General features: G+C 42.0%; 1 protein-coding gene across 1 annotated transcript in view; it reads left to right on the top strand.

The window, feature by feature from the left end:
- LY96 (lymphocyte antigen 96) overlaps window positions 1-17,338 on the top strand; it is a 286,083-nt gene that overhangs the window by 80,795 nt on the left and 187,950 nt on the right. The window contains exon 17 of the mRNA XM_081501574.1: window positions 14,880-14,995. The gene's annotated coding sequence lies outside the window, so the exon portion shown is untranslated. The remainder of the gene's footprint in view (window positions 1-14,879; window positions 14,996-17,338) is intronic.

Genomic DNA, 17,338 nt, shown 5'->3' with positions numbered 1-17,338 from the left:
GTATTCCATCATAAAGATATATAGGTATACATTGTTTTATCACACTTCATTTCATTTATTTGTTTTTGCCTATGCTGGGTCTTCTTTCCTGCACGTGGGCTTTCTTTAGTTGCAGCAAGCTGGGGCTATTCTTTGTTTGAGTGCACAGGCTTCTCATTGCAGTGGCTTCTCTTGTCGTAGAGCATGGGTTCTAGGCACGTGGGCTTCAGCAGTTGCAGTTTGTGGACTCTGCAGAGTACAGGCTCAGTAGTTGTGGTGCACGGGCTTAGTTGTCACATGGCATGTAGGATCTTCCTGGACCAGGGATTGAACCCATGTCCTCTACATTGATGGGCAGATTCTTAACCACTGGACCATCAAGGAAGTCCTTGTACTTCATTTTATTGAACTTTGCAGATATTGCTTTTTTTTTTTTTTGTGACTTGAAGGTTTATAGCAACCCTTCTTTGGGCACCTCTATTGGTGCCATTTTCCAATTGACTTTGTTCACTTTGTGTTTCTATGCCACATTTTGTTAATTCTTACTGTATTTCTAACTACTTCATTATGATTTATATTTGTTATGGTGATCTGTGATTAGTGGTCTTTGATGTTACTATTGGAATAGTTTCAGGGTACCATGAAGTATGCAATATAAGACAGCGTACTTAATTGATAAGTGTTGTGTGTGTGTTGATTGTTCCACTGACCAGCTGTTCCTCCATCTCTCTCCCTCTCCTCAGGCCTCCCTGTTCTCTGTGACACAACAACACTGAAATTAAGTCAATTAACAACCCTACAGGGTTTCCCTGGCGGCTTGGTGGTAAAGAATCTGCCTGCCAATGCTGGAGACACACGTTAGATCCCTGGTCCTGGAAGAGCTCACATTGCCCCAGAACAACTAAGCCTGTGCACCACAGCTATTGAACCTGTGCTCTGGAGCTGGAGAGCCACACTACTGAAATCTGAGTGCCCTAGAGCCGGTGTTCTGCAACAGGAGAAGTCACAGCAATGAGAAGCCTGCGCGTTGCAACTAGAGAGTAGACTCTGCTCACTGCAACTAGAGAAAAGCCCAGGTGGCAACAAAGATCCAGCACAGCCAAAATAAATAAACGAATAAACCTATAAATAACCCTACAATGCCCTCTAAGCATTCAAGTGAAAGGAATCATTGCACATCTCTCACTTTAAATCACAAGCTAGAAATGATTAAGTTTAGTGAGGAAGGCATATTGAAAACCAAGATAGGCCAAAACCTGTGTTTCTTATACCAGTCAAGTTGTGAATGCAAAGGAAAAGTTCTTGAAGGAAATTAAAAGTGCTACTCCAGTGAACACATGAATGTTAAGAAAGTGAAATAGTCTTATTACTGATATGGAGAAAAGTCTGAGCAATCTGGATAGAGGGTCAAGTCAGCTACAACATTCTCCCAAGCCAAAGCCTAAACCAGAGCAAGAGCTTAACTGTCTTCATTTTTGTGAAGTGTGAATGAGGTAAGGAGGCTGCAGAAGTTTGAAGACAGCAGAGGTTAGTTCATGAAGTTTAAGGAAAGAAGCCATCTCTATGATATCAAAGTGCAAGGTGAAGCAGCAAGAACTGATATAGAAGCTGTAGCGAGTTAACCAAAAGATCTAACTAGGATAACTCACCACCGTGGCCACACTAAACAAACGATTTTCAACGTAGATGAAAAAAAAAGCCTTAAACTAGAAGAACAGGTCATGTAGGACTTTCATGTCTACAGAGGAAAAGTCAGTGCCTGCCTTCAAAGCTTCAAAGGACAGGCTGACTCTCCTGTTAGGGGCTAATGCAACTGGTGACTTTAAGGTGAAACCAGTGCTCATGTACCATTATGAAAATCCATAATCCTTAAGAATTATGTTCAATCACTCTGCCTGTACTCTATATAAAGGAACAACAAAGCCTGGATGAGAGCGTATCTGTATACAGCATGGGTTTGCTTGAATATTTTAAGCCCACTGTTGAGAACTAATGTTCAGGAAAAAAGGTTGCTTTCCAAATATCCCTGCATATTGGCAATGCACCTGGTCACCCAAGAGCTCTAATAGAATGTCCAATGAAGTTAATGTTTTCATGCCATGTTTCCATAACAAAACATCCATTCTTCAGCCCATGGATGGAGTAGTACTTTTGACTTTTAACTCCTATTTAAGAACTCTGTTTTTTAAAAAGCTATAGTTGCAATAGATAGTGGGTGGATCTGGGCAAAGTAAATTGAAATCCTTCTGGAAAGGATTCACCATTCTAGATACCATTAAGAATATTCATGAATATTCATGGGAAGAGGATATCAGCATTAACAGGAGTTTGGAAGAAACTGGCTTCCGCCCTCATGGATGACTTTGAGAGGTTCAAGACTTCAGGGGAGGAAGTAACTGCAGATGTGGTAGAAATGACAAGAGAATGAGAATTAGAAATGGAGTTATAACTGAATTGCTACAATCTCCTGATAAAAATTTAACAGATGAGAAGTTCCTTCTTGTGAATGAGCAAAGAAAATGGTTCTTGAGATGGAAGCTATTCTTGGTATGAAGCGAACATTTTGTGGCTTGCCTATCTCAGAAGAATTGTTGTGAGCTTTGTATCCATATCATCAGAGACATGGATGTTGGAGGGACAGCAGGCTGATCTCTTGAGCGCACAGTGACATTCCTTAACCAAGAAGAGTCTATGTGATGTTCCTTTCTTTCTTTCTTTCTGTTCACACTGCACAGCTTGAGGGATCTTAGTTCCCCCACCAGCGATTGAACCTGGGCCCTCGGCAGTGAAAGCAAGAAGTCCTAACCACAGGATCTCCAGGGAATTCTCTAAGTGATATTCCTTTAGCATTATATAACTGTTTAGTTCCTTATCAACCTTTTTCCTAATGCTTTTAACCTCCATGAGTCAGCAGTTAATTCATTCATTTGTTGAAAAAAAAATTTCATTGAGGCTGTGAAATGAAGATTTTTAATTAGTACTCTTATTCCTTCTGTATTTATTAGTTGGCATTTTTTCTGTAAAATAGAGCCATTTGGCTCTCCTGAAATATATTTTATACTAGAAAACCAGGGTAAATGTTTAATTCTTCCCCTTTACCAATTTTCACAGTAAGAATTTGGTTTAATAACTTCTTTAGATGGTGATAAATGAGTTCCTCCTCCCTCCAGCTATATCTTTTTTTAATACACTGGAATTTTTGGTTTTAATATAGTCAATGTGTGCCATTAAACTATAATAATTACTCTTTTTGATTCCTATATTATCACTATTAGGCCCTTAAGATCCCCTTCAACTTACTTCTATGTCTTTTTGTTATGATTCCATTAATCTTTAAAAGTTTTCCTGGTTTTAAGCGCTACAAAAATGTGACAGGCTTACTTTGTATCCTTCCTGTTTTCTCCCTGGAACCAGGTGTTTCTCCAAGGAATCCTGATCTCTTTTCATGGGAAAGGGTTCTAGAGACCAAAATCAGGATATAAGTTGTTTTATTTTCTTGTTGGTTTAAGGGTGTATTTAAAAAATTAAAATATTTTATACAGCATGTTTTAAAATTTCTTTTTATCAGGAGTGTTGTTCTGGGTACTAGTGTGCCATATTGCCAGAAATGAGAATTTCCTTACTGAATATCAGTTGTCAAGCATTTTATTACACAAATATTTAATTCCCACATTGGTGAAATATGGTAGGACTCTTATTATCATGCTTATTTTAGAGATGACAAAATGAGACTGAAAGACTAAGTGACGTACCTCAGGTACATGGCAGGGTGGCCTTTGGGACTAGGCAGCTGGGCTTGGGAACATGGGCTTGTTACCACCATGCTAGGATGCTATTCAGCTGCTCAGAAGTATTACAGGGGACTTGGCAGGAAGTATCTTACATGGCATTAATTGCCTGGCAAGAATTTTTTTCTTTTTGAGAAGCAAAACTTACAAAATAAGCAGAAACAGGTTAGAGGAAACAGATAAAGATGTTTCTGTAGAATTAGAAATTCATCCAAAATAGCCTTCTCTCAGTATTGCCAACAGATTAACTGTTTGGTTATGGCACATCAAACAATCCTCGTCTGGCTGCTCTCAAAAGTGAACCCACTTGACTCCAGAACATCTTGTAATAAGAAAAAATGATATATTCAAAAGATTACATGTAACTTTGATGTTAGTTCTCAAGCATAACAATATAATGAATACTCTGTATCCTCCACCCAATTCAAGAACTAGGATATTACCAAAAAGTTGTATCTATTTTTCCCTACCCGAATCACCTACCTCTCATCCCCAGGCCCAACATTTTAAATGGAATATGGCTTTAGTTCTAATGTATATCTGTTTGGGTTTCCCACATGGCGCTAGTGGTAAAGAACCATCTGCCAATGTAGGAGACATAAGAGATGTGGGTTGGATCTCTGGGTACGGAAGAACCCCGAGAAGGTAATGACAACCCACTCCAGTATTCTTGCCTGGAGAATCCTCCGCAGAGAGAAGCCTGGAGAGCTACAGTCCATGGGGTCTCAAAGAATTAGACACAACTGAGGTGACTTAGCACGCATGTGCACCTGTATTTGTTTACAAACCCAATTGTTTGTCTTTGCTTGTTTTGTGCACTGTGTGAATGGCACATAGCCTTCTGTCACTTACCTCTCCCTTCTCAACATGTTACTTATTATTTATCCACAATATGTACAGCAGTGGTTCATTTTCTCTGCCATATCACATTGCATTGTGTGGATATGCACAAGTTATTGATTTATTTTCCTGTTGGTGGCCACCTGGGTTGTTGCTAGTTTTTTTTTGGTTGTTGTTGTTATTGCAGACACTGCTCTGATCTTATATATGCCTCTGGTATACAAGTGCTAAGTGAAAACATTTCTCTGGGATGCAGAGTCAGAAATGCGTTTACTGGGTTGGAAGGTATGTGAGGGTTCAACTTGGCAAGATGATGCCAAACAATTTTCGAAAGTGGTTGTGCTATTTTACACCTTACCAGCTATTGATCCACAGCTTGATCTCATTAAACTTCTGAATTTTGCTAAACTCATAGGTATAGAATCACATCTTGTAGAAATCTTGGTTTACTTTTTTGTCAGTCCTAATGAAATGAGCTTATAGGCCATGGCATGAATGTTTCCTCTTCTGTGAAAAGCCTGCTTCTTGCAATTTATTTTTCTATGACTATTTTTTTTTTTGGCCTCGCTGCATGGCTTGCAGGATCTTAGTTCCCTGGTCAGAGACTGAACCTGGGCCCTCGGCAGTGAAAGTGTGGAGTCCTCACCACTGGACCACCAGGGAATTCCCCATGACTACTTTTAATGGATGCATAATAATTCACCATATGGTTAAAATAGAATTTTAATATTTCTTTTAATATTTCCTCAATATTTCATCATGATGAATTAAACTGACATGATAATCCTTTATATACATCCAAGGCATATCTTTCAAGTAAGTTCTAAAAGTGGAGCGGGCCGAAGTGGCAGATATCCTCATTTTGAAAAGGATTTGGTACATGCTGACATTACGTTGTGAAATGGTGGCCATCTACATGGAGAGATTTTTCTTTTAAACCTGTGGAAAACCTTTTCAGCTTTATGGCTTTTGACAAAGTTGTTTTAAAACTGGAAAAGCCAAAATGTACAGGGAAGTCCTGGGAGGTGCTGGAAGGGGGTGAAGCTGTGCTGAGGAAGGTGGGGAGCAAGCATGAGTCTGGAGGTGAGAGTGTGGCCCCATCAAACCTGGTCCAGCCAGAGGAGCAGAACCACTAGCAGAGGTAGACAGAGACTTGGCCCTGTCCAATCAGGGGAACTCGTCGTGTGGTCTCTGTAAGACTGTTGTCATTGGTCTGTCTGATACGGGAGCTTGCAGACTAGGGGACAGGCAGTCAGGAACTGAAGATAGATGGAAAGATGCAGAGAGTGTGGGAGGGCTGAACCCCACAAGCATAAGCGAGAACTGAACCCATGTGAGTTCTTGTTGCTTCTCACCTGAGCCTTCCTTGTATGTTTGTCAAGGACCTAAACACGGTACACACACCTGGCTCAAAGATCAGAGACCCTGAAGGTGGGAGGAGGAGGGTGGAGTATTCACAGGTCCAGCTGCTGCTTCCCAACAAAAAGTGAATCAGGAGATTTGCAACGTGTGTGTGTGTGTGTGTGTGTGTGCAAGGGTTTGTAGCTGCTGGCAGGTAACAGTGTAAAAAGATGTTTTCTTGTACATTATCCCATCAGCTCTCACAACAGTACTGTGAAGTTGAGAGTGTTGTGTCTAATTCACAGGTGAGTCAAATGAGATTCTGGAGACAAAGAGGCTTTCTCATTTTTCCAGGGGGACAGGGAGTTGAGACTGCTTTGGGTCAGCCAGTTTTCATGGATATGACCAAGTGCTCTAGGAGGGTTTTTTGTTTTTCTAGGAATTATAATACCTGCAGTTTCCCTACAGCCTGTGGTTGCTCAAGTTGGCCCTTGCTCTATTAGGGGTAAGAAAGAGATTGATGAACATATTATAATTTATACTAAAATAGTTTTAATAGACATCTAGACCTTTTTACTTTGTGACTTATTTTGGTAACATCAGCAATTTAGTAGAAATGTAGATGAAATAGTTTAGCTTTTTTAAGAAAACGGAATAGAAGGGTTAACGTACACTGTATTCATCTTTGATTTTAGTTGATTGGAAGTTTCTTTTACTGAAAATGAGAACCTTTGGCTTATCATTTCCATTCTGGAAAAAAACAAATGTATGGATGCTGAAAACAGTTACTTTCTTATTTATATAATTGACATATAACATTATATTAGTTTCAGGTGTACAACATACTGATTCAATAGTCGCGTATATTGCAAAATGACCACCACAGTAAGTCTAGTAAACAGTATTTTAAAACATAAAGTCAGTCCTAGTTTCTTCCACTAGTTGATGGTATGGAAAGGGAAGAGAGCTATGCACATTGCATTCTCTAGGAGCAGATACTGCCACACAGTCTGGGTGCAAGGTGATTGAAAAGGATCAACACCTGTAAAAGAAAGGGGCTGGGAAGCAGGGGGCAGCGAGAAAGAACCCACGTGACTCAGGCCTGGCAGAGTCTTGGACAATGCCTGGGACTCTCTGGAGCAAATGTTGGCCATTGGAGTTGTCTGTCCTGTGTCAGGCCAAGAACCTGGGCTTTCTACCTACCCTCGGCTGCTTGAGGAAGGGTGTGACCTTGGGTGAAGGGGCTTTGGCATCAACGTCAAGCTCTGCAGCTGGGCTGCAGCTGGGCTGCAGCTGCTCCTTGAGGGGATCTGGGTGGTGCTCCTCCATGGCTGGCACAGACCTGTTACAGATTTAAAGACTTAAAGGAATATTAACCACATGCAGGGGATTCCTGAATCCAAGAAACAACCATAAGAAGATATCTTTGAGACAAGGGGGGAATATAGACTGGGTATCAAATGATAGTTAGGATTTGTTATTAATTTTATTGGGTTTGATAATGGTATTATGGTTATGACAGAAAATGTCCTTATCTATTAGTGACATACCTTGAAGCGTTTATGGTGGTATAATAAGACATCTAGAAAAACAATAACAGCAACAACAGTGGAAGGATTACTGGTGAAACAAAAATACTCAATTGTTGATAACCATTAAAGTTCCAGTGGCTTCCCAGGTGGCTCAGTGGTAAAGAATCCTCCTGCCAATGCAGGAAATGCTGGAGATGTGGATTCGATCCCTGGGTCAAGAAGATTCCTTGGAGGAGGAAATGACCACCGACTCTAGTATTCTTGCTTGGGAAATCCCACGGACAGAAGTGCCTGGTGGGCTACTATGCATAGGGATTGCAAAGGGTCAGACATAACTGAGCAACTGAGCACACACACACATTAAAGCTAGATATGGGCTCACAGAGGTATTTTATATCATTCTATGCTTGTATTTGAAATTTTAAGCATAACAAAAAGGTAACTGCCCCCTCAAAGATCATTTATGAAGAAACAATTTTCTCTTGGTAAAAGAATTATCATATAGAGTTGGCATATGTTATTGGGTGTCTCATATTCTAGAGCTAGACAAATGAATCCAGAAAGAAGTCAAATTTGAGTATCATGTTGATCTGCCCTGTTCAGAAACCAAATATCCTGCAATGTCAGCTGAAAACTTTCAGTGGCATTTGAATATTTCCTCGTTGAGAGAGGCCAAAGGAGAGACTGAAATAATACGGCAGGAAGGAAAGGGAGACAGAAGAAAATGATTTAATTCTGAGAGTGCCCAGCCACAGTTCTAGGTGCTTTCCACACTTCCTCTCCTTGAATTCTCATGGTAATCACCCGGCAGGAAGGAAAGGGTGACAGAAAATGATTTAATTCTGAGAGTGCCCAGCCACAGTTCTAGGTGCTTTCCACACTTCCTCCCTTGAATTCTCATGGTAATCACCCTATGGTATTGTTCAAGATTTTCCAGGGTATGATTCTCATTTTGCAAATTAGAGTATTAAGACTCAGAAACGTGGGACTCATCCAAGTACTGGAGTAGGGATTCCAAATCAGGCAATGTCTGGTTTCTAGGCCCTTGCACTGGGCCACTGGGGTTCAGAGCTGGTCACTTCTCAGATTCCTGACATCTGGCAGTGCTGCAGGAGAAGAGGGAGCAAGAGAATGGTCACGTTCTGGGTCTTGGGCAAGTTCCTGGGATAGGCCACCACGTGATGGTCCTTGGTTTTGTGCAGGAAAGAATTCAAGAGTAAAGTGGAAGCAAATTTATTTAGAGAGATACACATCCCACAGGTAGAATGCAGTCTCAGAAGGTGAGAGTGGACTCAGGGTATGGGGCTGTTTTTTCTTTTTTTGGTGGCAGTGTGTGTGTGGGGGTGTTGTTAGTTTTTATGGTCTGGGTAATTTCATAGGCTGGGTTTCCCAGGTGGCTCAGTGATAAAGAATCCACCTGCCAAAGCAGGAGATGCAAGAGACATGGATTCTATTCCTGGGGTGGGAAGATCCTCTGGAGGAGGAAATCCCCTGGAGCAGCAGACTCTCCCTTCTAGAAAATGCAAGAAGTACACAACCTCCCTTGTCTACCAGGCGCCTGCCCAGATCTTCCACAGTCTGGCATCATCCTCTCTGCTCATGACACTCCATATTTCCCAAATCTAGAAAAATTAGATGAGAAGACAGAGAAAGATAGTATTCTGAATCCTAATCAGAAAAAGTTGTGAGGTTTCCTCTTCTCCAGAAGCATTTTCTGTTTCTTGTTGCCTTTTTCATTTTTTGCTTTTGCTCCTGACACTGTTTTTTGTTCCAGGCTCTTCAAAAGTTTCAGTTGTTTTTTTGGGGGGGGGGGTTCTCTTTGCATCTTTTGGGTCCAGAATTTGCCCCAACTACACATGCACGCAGTTATTTTTAGTCTCATAGAGTTTCTTTGTATTTTGTCGCTGGAGCAGAGATGTGTGCAGGTGCAAGCATTGCAGCAAAAGGTCCCAGGTGCGCCTTACCTTCAGGTGTGGGCTATGAGGTGAGGACAGCTGGGGATGACCAGAAAGAGAAAAATCAAGGAGGGCAGGTTTCTTCACGTTCACACCCATCACTATTTACATACAATGAGAAGGGAGAAGGGGTGGAGGCTGTGCACCTGAAGTGAAGGGAAAGTCCATTTCTGCAGATGATGTCAGAAGTATTGCTCAAGCCCACTTAGTCTGTATGAAAGCAGGCCCCTGCATCAGAGCGGGGTCGGGGTGAGGGGTGAGGGCTCTGGATCTGCCTGGGATGGGGCTCAGGATTTCAAAGCAAGCTGCAAGGTCTGTGCCTAAGTGGCTCTGCATTTAACTTGATCAACACTGGTTTATTCCCAGGGGCCTCAGTGTCTCATAAGAAGACTTTTTGTTGTTGTTGCTGTTGATGGCCTGGGTTGGAGACAGCATTAAGGAATCCAGGGAGGAGACCTTCAATAATAAAGTGACACTTAAAGTGCTTTCAGGTGATTTCTCTGAGCAGTTGTGGGGCTAGGAATTAATCTTTAAAATGCAGGTACACGGCTTTGAGCATGCGTCGAGAGGGAACCTGCGGAACACTTTGGCATGAGGTTTAGCTCAGTGTAAGTTTTCAGGATGTTTATATGAAAAACTTTCCACTCGGGATACTCTACTGTATCCGCTATCACTTCGTCACAGCAGAGCTTATCCCTCCCACGCTGCTACTGATTTACCGCTTCCCAATATTCTTCCAAAAAGCTACGTAGGCACTTTTTGTTTTCCCGTGAGAGGTAAACCCTGAAGCCAAGGCTGGAAGTTCCTAGCCGGAAATGCTGAGGCTCCAGCTTACTGATCTGGGTTTCGCGTCTCTTAGAACGGTAGCTCTCTGCTGCCTCCTGTGGGCACAGGTTTCGTTTCCATCACAGTCCTTTGCTGCCCAGACTCACCCAGGGATGAGCAGAAGCGAGATGAAACCCGTTTCAAGTCACAGACCACCTCCTCTGGTTATGGACTTTCGTACACTTTTGGCTTGTGATTTTCTTCAAGTAGATTGAGGGGAGTCGTGTCCCTTTGCTGTTCTGTGGCAAGTCTAAACCGACTGGTCTTAGCTTCCCGCTCCCAGTTTTAGATGTCAGAATCCCTCCCTTACTCTGTATCTCTGCGTTTTACCTTCCTCCTCAATTAGTGATGCTGCGCTTACCAGGTGTGGTAATTGGACCGGGGAAGGGGAAGATAAATAAAACGTGGTTCCCTGGTTTCAGCAGCTCACAGTGATCTGGGGGAAACAGAAATGTGAGCAGCTCACGGTGAGTGACTCCTTCCTTACCTTCTTTCTGGTCCTCAGGGGGCCCTGCTCCCCTTCTCCCAGGGTGATTGCATCAGTTTTTTGGCCTAGCATGTTCCTGGACTGGTTTTAGTCAAATGTATAGATTATTAAGAAATGTTAGTCATTGTCATTTTTACTGTTATCATGCCCCGCGTCAAAAGCTTTAATGCCAAGTCCCAGAGCCCTTGGTTACCAGTAAAATGTGTGTAGGGAACAGGAACCTTAAGGAAAAGGATAAAATTGTAGCAGCAGCAGATATTTCTGATTTTAGTTTTTCTTTTTTAGTTATTAGTAAAAAAAAAAAAAAAACAGCCCCCCTACTGGATTAATTTGAAGCAAATCTTAGATATTCTAAAATGTATTTCACACAAAATATGTTTATAAATATATATAAATGTAGATATGTAAATCATGTATTTCTGAAAGATGAAGACTTTAAAAAGTAACCTCAATACCATTATCATACCTAAAAATGAGCTGCAATTTCTTAACATTATCAAATATCCAGTCAAATTTCTGATTTTATCATCAGCTTTTAATTTTACAGTTGGTGTCTGAATCAGGATCTTTTGATAAGCCCTTATGGGTACTCTTAAATCTATTTTTAATATGTAGGTTTCCTCTCATGTTCTTTATTTTTCCTCACAATTTATTTGTTGAAGAAACTGGGTTCCTCTTCAAAGGTTTGTTGCTGACCCACAAAAAGATGCCGGGATTCTTGGCCTCCGGAGGAGAAGAATTCAATCTGGGGCCAGAGACGAGGCTTGATCGCTCAGAGCTTTTGTGCAATAGAGTTTTATTAAAGTATAAAAGGGATAGAGAAAGCTTCTGGCATAGACATCAGAAGACAGCAGAAAGAGTACCCCCTTGCTAGAGTTAGCAGTAGAGTTATCTACTGAATCAAAAGAATGTCTGGAGGTTGTAAAGAACACACCAGACCTACTCCCATAATTTGCATTTTCAGATAACAGGATTAGCCAGAAGGTTGAATCCAGAGACTGTCCTCAGGCAGTATATATTATTGTTATATAATCCTAAGGAATGTAGAGAGAAAAGAAAAGTTTGTCCTTTCTTCCTCCTTGAGAATTCCAGACCCCTCTCTCCTTGGGGACCCCTAGATTTCCTATCAACCTGCCTAGGAAATGACTCTCTCACTCTCCTAAGAGGATTTTTGATAGCCTGGATTTTGCTTCCCCTTGATTTTTAACATATTCCTCTATTCTCTATAGTTCCTTAAAGCTGATTGTTAGAGCTAAACGTTTTAGACTTGAGTTTAGGGCAGAAATGCCTCACAAGTGGTGACATGGACACTTCTATCAGGAGGTACAAAATACCTCTCTCTCTCTGTGATGTGAGCAGCCCTTCATAGTCATTACCTCAACCCATTAGCTTGTTGTTGTTGTTTAGTTGCTAAGTTGTATCTGACTCTGTGACCCCATGGACTGTAGCCCGCCAGGCTTCTCTGTCCGTGGGATTTCCGAGGCAAGAATCCTGGAGTGGGTAGCCATTTCCTTCTCTACGGGATCTTCCCAACCCGGGGATCGAACCTGCATCTCCTGCATTGGCAGGCAGATTATTTACTGCTGAGCCAACTGGGAAGAGGTTGCTGAATGGTAGTTTTAGTTCTATCATCTCTTTATATGGCTTAACTAGGATACTTTTTCGGAGAAGGCAACGGCACCCCACTCCAGTACTCTTGCCTGGAAAATCCCATGGGTGGAGGAGCCTGGTAGGCTACAGTCCATGGGGTCGCTAAGAGTCAGACATGACTGAGCGACTTCACTTTCACTTTTCCCTTTCACGCACTGGAGAAGGAAATGGCAACCCACTCCAGTGTTCTTGCCTGGAGAATCCTAGGAACGGCGGAGCCTGGTGGGCTGCCGTCCATGGGATCGCACAGAGTCGGATACGACTGAAGCGACTTAGCAACAGCAGCAGCAGAATACTTTTTATTGAAAAGAGAAACTTCTCTCATCAACCTTTGGTTACTCTGAAATGTACTTGTATGGGAAAATAAAGGCTTGATTCTTTTATTAATAATTTTTAAAGAATTTAAACACTGTGAAAATGTATAAATCCTCAGAGGTTATGGCCCTCCTCACTCATCTAATTTTTCCCTCCTTCCTTTGGTTCCTCTGACATCTAGAATTTCTCTCCTTCATAATTTCTCTTTTTCATCCAACTTTGAAGGGATTTGGGAAAGAACTGCAGCCTTATTCACACTAAAGTACAAATGACTAATAACTTAGTGTGACTATTTCAGAGAGATTTTCTATTGAAATTGTATCAATGTCTTAAATTAGAGAAATGAAATGAAGCTTCTTGGATAAGAATAGCATTTGTATGCACTAAATATTGTGTCTGCTGCTCTGGTAAATACATATGTTGTAAGGTGTTCATGTCCCACTCCCCCCCCCCCCCATTTTACAGATGTAAATAACAAGGCTCAGGTTGTTTAGCCTCAGCTGAAAAGTGGCAGAGGTGAAACTAAAACATGGGTTGTGTGGCTGCAAAGCCAGAGTATTGAACCTGCCTTTTCAATACCATTTCAGGCATGAAATTGAACAGCAGGAGAGAGGGGTTAAGGGAGATAGATGAGGGCTTCAAGATTGAAATCAGCAATATGAAGGATGCAAGTTGCTCACTGTGTCAGTGTGTAAGGCAGAGCCTGGCAGTCACCCACAAAACCAAAGATTTCTCCCCTCAGGCATGTTAACTGTGGGATTGTTTCTCTGCCATTGCAGCAGTAGTAATGATGCCTGCCCCACTTCCCGAGGATCCCGTTTACTTTTTCAGCTTCTCCTCCATCTTGTTCACTTGGTCCAGCCCCAGTGGCCCTTTTCCTGTTCCTCAAACATGCCAGACTCCTTTTGGTCTCTGGGATTTGCTTGTTATGGACCAGGGCTCTTGGCCTTCTTAATCAATAGAAATTGATCAGAGGCATTACAGGAAATTCAGGCAAGGCTTTATTGGGACCCCTGCTGCAGCAGTGGGGAGTGAGAACAAACAACGGTTGGCCTTGCTTGTACACTCTCTCTCCGAGGGGGGACAAGCCTATTCCTTATATGAGGTTGAGGGTCAGATTGTGTCCAGGGGTCGGGCTGGAGGGGTGGCTTGGGTGTTTTGCCCACCCCTTAGGTGCTGTTGTGTGCAGGGGGCATGCTTAGTACCCTGCTTTTGCTTCCAGCACCATTTTTTTTTTTTTTTTGCTACAGACTCTTCAAAAGTGGCAGTTGGGTTTTTTGGTCCCTTTGTATCTTTTGGGTCCAGAATTTGCCCCAACTGCTAGTTAGTTTTAGTCCCATATAGTTTCTCTCTTTTGTTGCTGGAGAAGAGGTGTGCCCAGGTGCAAGCACTGCAGCAAAGGGTGCCAGGTCCCAGCCTGTCTCACATCTACTGTTCTTTCCCTGGATCTTTCTTCTTGACGTTTAGTCTTAGCTTGAATGTCAGTCTTGCGGAGACACTTTCCCTGACCATCCTCTCTAAAGAAGCCACTCCCTACCCCCCAGTCACTCTCTCTTTCGCAGTTCTCAGGATCTTTTCTAGCTCTTATTACCACTGAAAAGTACCTTCCCTCTTTGGCTTCCAGAACGTAGGGAGAACATGGCCAGTTTTGTCCATGACTGGGACTCTGGAGCCCACCACATAGTAGGCACTCAGAAAGCCTTTGTTGAACAAATGAGTCAGTTCAGGCATCCTTTGCTCATTGCCTCCTATGTGGAGGCCTCCCTAGTCCAAATCCATCACCACAGATTCCAATTATTAATCACCAGGACTGCCGCAGCTGTTATAATCTACTCTTCCATCTAGAAAGTCAAAGGTTTCTGCTTTTTGTATTTAAAACCATAGCCTAACACAAACAGCCAGATTTGTTTAGTTATGAATTAGGCTGAGGTCCAAGATGATTCATATTTTAAGTGAAACCTGTTTGCCTGAGCTAGTCTGTTTCCTCTGACATAGATTGTTCCGGGAAAAGGACAGAGGTGGGGGAACATGTTTTTAGGCCACGTTTTATAGCACAGCCATCTCACTCTTCAGTTTTGAAATGTGGCGTTTATCTTAGTCAGCTGGGGCTGCTATAACAAAATACCTAGACCAGGTGGCTTAAATAACAGATATTTGTTTTTCATAGTTCTGGAGGCTGGAAATCCAAGATCAAGGTTCCAGCAAATTCAGTTCTGGTGTGAGCTATCTTCTTGTGGTGTCCTCATAAAGCAGAGAGAAGGAGCTCTGGAGTCTTCTTATAAGGTAGGAAACCCCCATCATGGGGGTCCCACACTCATGACCTCAACTAAAGCTTTTTACCTCTCAGAGATCTCACCTCCAGATACTGTCATATTGGGTGTTAGGACTTCAGTGTATGAACATTGCAGGGACATAAACATTCAGTTCATAATAGCATCTCTCATTCTTTTTGATGGAAACCTTGAGTGCTTCTCAGTGAAAGAAAAATATGACAGATGGAAGCATCTCAGACATCCTCTCAAAGTTGGTTGGTGAAAGCTCTTGATGGTCTACAAAACTAAGTTGAAAATGGATGAGTTTGCTCAGAGTTAACCAATGGCTTGGGAGACAGCTCACAGGGTAGTACAAAGTATAGTCCTAGCTTCATCTGTATCAATCACCTGGTGGGATGAGGCAGGAGAAGGTTTTTAAGTGCCGTTAACCACAATCAGAGCTGCTGAATCAATATGTTGGGGGGTGGGGCCTGCAGGCTACATTTTGCCAAGTACTCAGGTGTAGCCTACTTGCCATTAAGTTCAAGAACCGCTGTCATTAAGAAAGGACTTCCCAGGTGGCACTAGTGGTAAAGAACCCACCTGCCAACGCAGGAGATGTAAGAGACTCCAGTTCCATCCCTGGGTCAGGAAGATAGCCTGGAAGAGGGCATGGCAACCCACTCCAGTATTCTTGCCTGGAGAATCCCATGGACAGAAGAGCTCGGCGGGCTACAGTCCATGGAGTCACATAGAGTTGGACATGACTGAAGCTCACACATGTCGTTAAGAAGTGAGATTGTACTTTACCGCAGCCTGCTTATCCTGAGGAACCTGAGGTAAGTTGCCTCAATCACATTGCCATTTCACCGTGGGGTTTTTGTTTCTGGCCTGCTCGCTTCCTACAGTTAGTGCTGTACATATGAATCTTCAAGTTGTGAACTTTTAAAGGTTAGTTCATGTGTCTGGCATCCATTGTCATGTGTGTGAATCCTCTACAATTGGTGGTGCTTTTGTGTACTTTATAAAGTATAACTGTATGGAGTACATTACAGCGCTACATAGCCAATTGTGTTAGGTGGGTAGCTAGTCTAACCTTGTTGGACTTTAGAGCAAATTGAGCTGACAAACGTGTTCTCGGAATGGAACTTGTTCTTATGTAGAGGGATTACTATATTGCACAGGGGTGTGAAAAGTGAGACTTCCTGACCAACCAAAGATATATCTCCAAACATTGCTAGAGGCTTCTCCTGGTCAAGAACCTCCTCTGCCTTTTTAGATGCTGCCTCTATATTGTTACCAGAGAAAAGGCATAGTTTATCTTCACCTTGATGTAAACATTGTTTAATATTCAAAATAATAGTTAGCCTCAGACATCTCTCTCCTGTGTTCGTTTTTCTATGGGGCTTTCTCTGAAAGATTTCCCCCCTACCACTAATTTCTCTTTTTTTTCCCCTGGTCGTCTGAATCCTCATTTTTCAGGAACAAATTCAAGTTTGTCTTCATCCACTTAAGTTCCCTCTACCACAGGCCTTTTTTCTCCCTTGGATTCCCAAAATGTACCATAGTCTTTAGGTGGTACATAGATGTACCATAGTCTTGAGTACTTAATTGTGTTCTTCTGTGGAATCAATATGAAGACAAAGCCTGAAGCTACTTTTGAGTGCTTGGTAAACACCTGAGGGCAGGGTGATTGGGTCCTTAAGTGAAAACTGCAGAACGATTGCATTAGATGCAGGTGGGCTCAGTATAATCGCCCCAGCTCGAAGGAGCAAAGTTCAAGAGGAAACATTACAAAGTTTCTGGTTTATATTGATAAATATTTAGAGAATGGATTTTTGGCAGATGTAGACTTATTAGTCTACCTAATATGTTTAAAAATCAGGTCTTACCTAGGAGCATAAATCTTTATGCCTTTACTTCCTCAAGTTTAGTAGTGAGGTAGTACCAAATTTGTATTTATGAAATAGTGCTTTTTAGATGTAAATGAAGCAGGGCTTTTCAGAAAACTTTAGAAAGAAATTTAAAATGAGTTTGTGTCATAGATAAGGTTATATAAATTTTCTTGTTCCATCCTAAAAAGGTTTAAACGATTTTCTGCAAAAAATCTGTCCAGATACGTTTCTTTGGCTCTAATGAAAATGAGATCTAAGTTTTACCCTGTGTTTAATGTTGCTGGGCTGACTAGAGACAGAATTTATTCGTAACTACATTTTTTTTTAATTTAATTTTGATTGGAGTATAGTTGATTTACAATGTTGTGTTGCTGGTAACTACTTTGAATGCAAAATGTGCCTTTTTGTGTGGCAATTACTTGTGACTGCCTTCATTCAGGGAAGCAGGTGAGAAGGAAACTGAGAAGCAAACTTAGCAT

The sequence above is a fragment of the Giraffa tippelskirchi genome, chromosome 6 (genome assembly GCF_054371585.1).
Source record: "Giraffa tippelskirchi isolate mGirTip1 chromosome 6, T2T-mGirTip1v1.2.pri, whole genome shotgun sequence".
NCBI lineage: Eukaryota > Metazoa > Chordata > Mammalia > Artiodactyla > Giraffidae > Giraffa > Giraffa tippelskirchi.
This window is presented reverse-complemented; position numbering and strand designations above follow the sequence as displayed.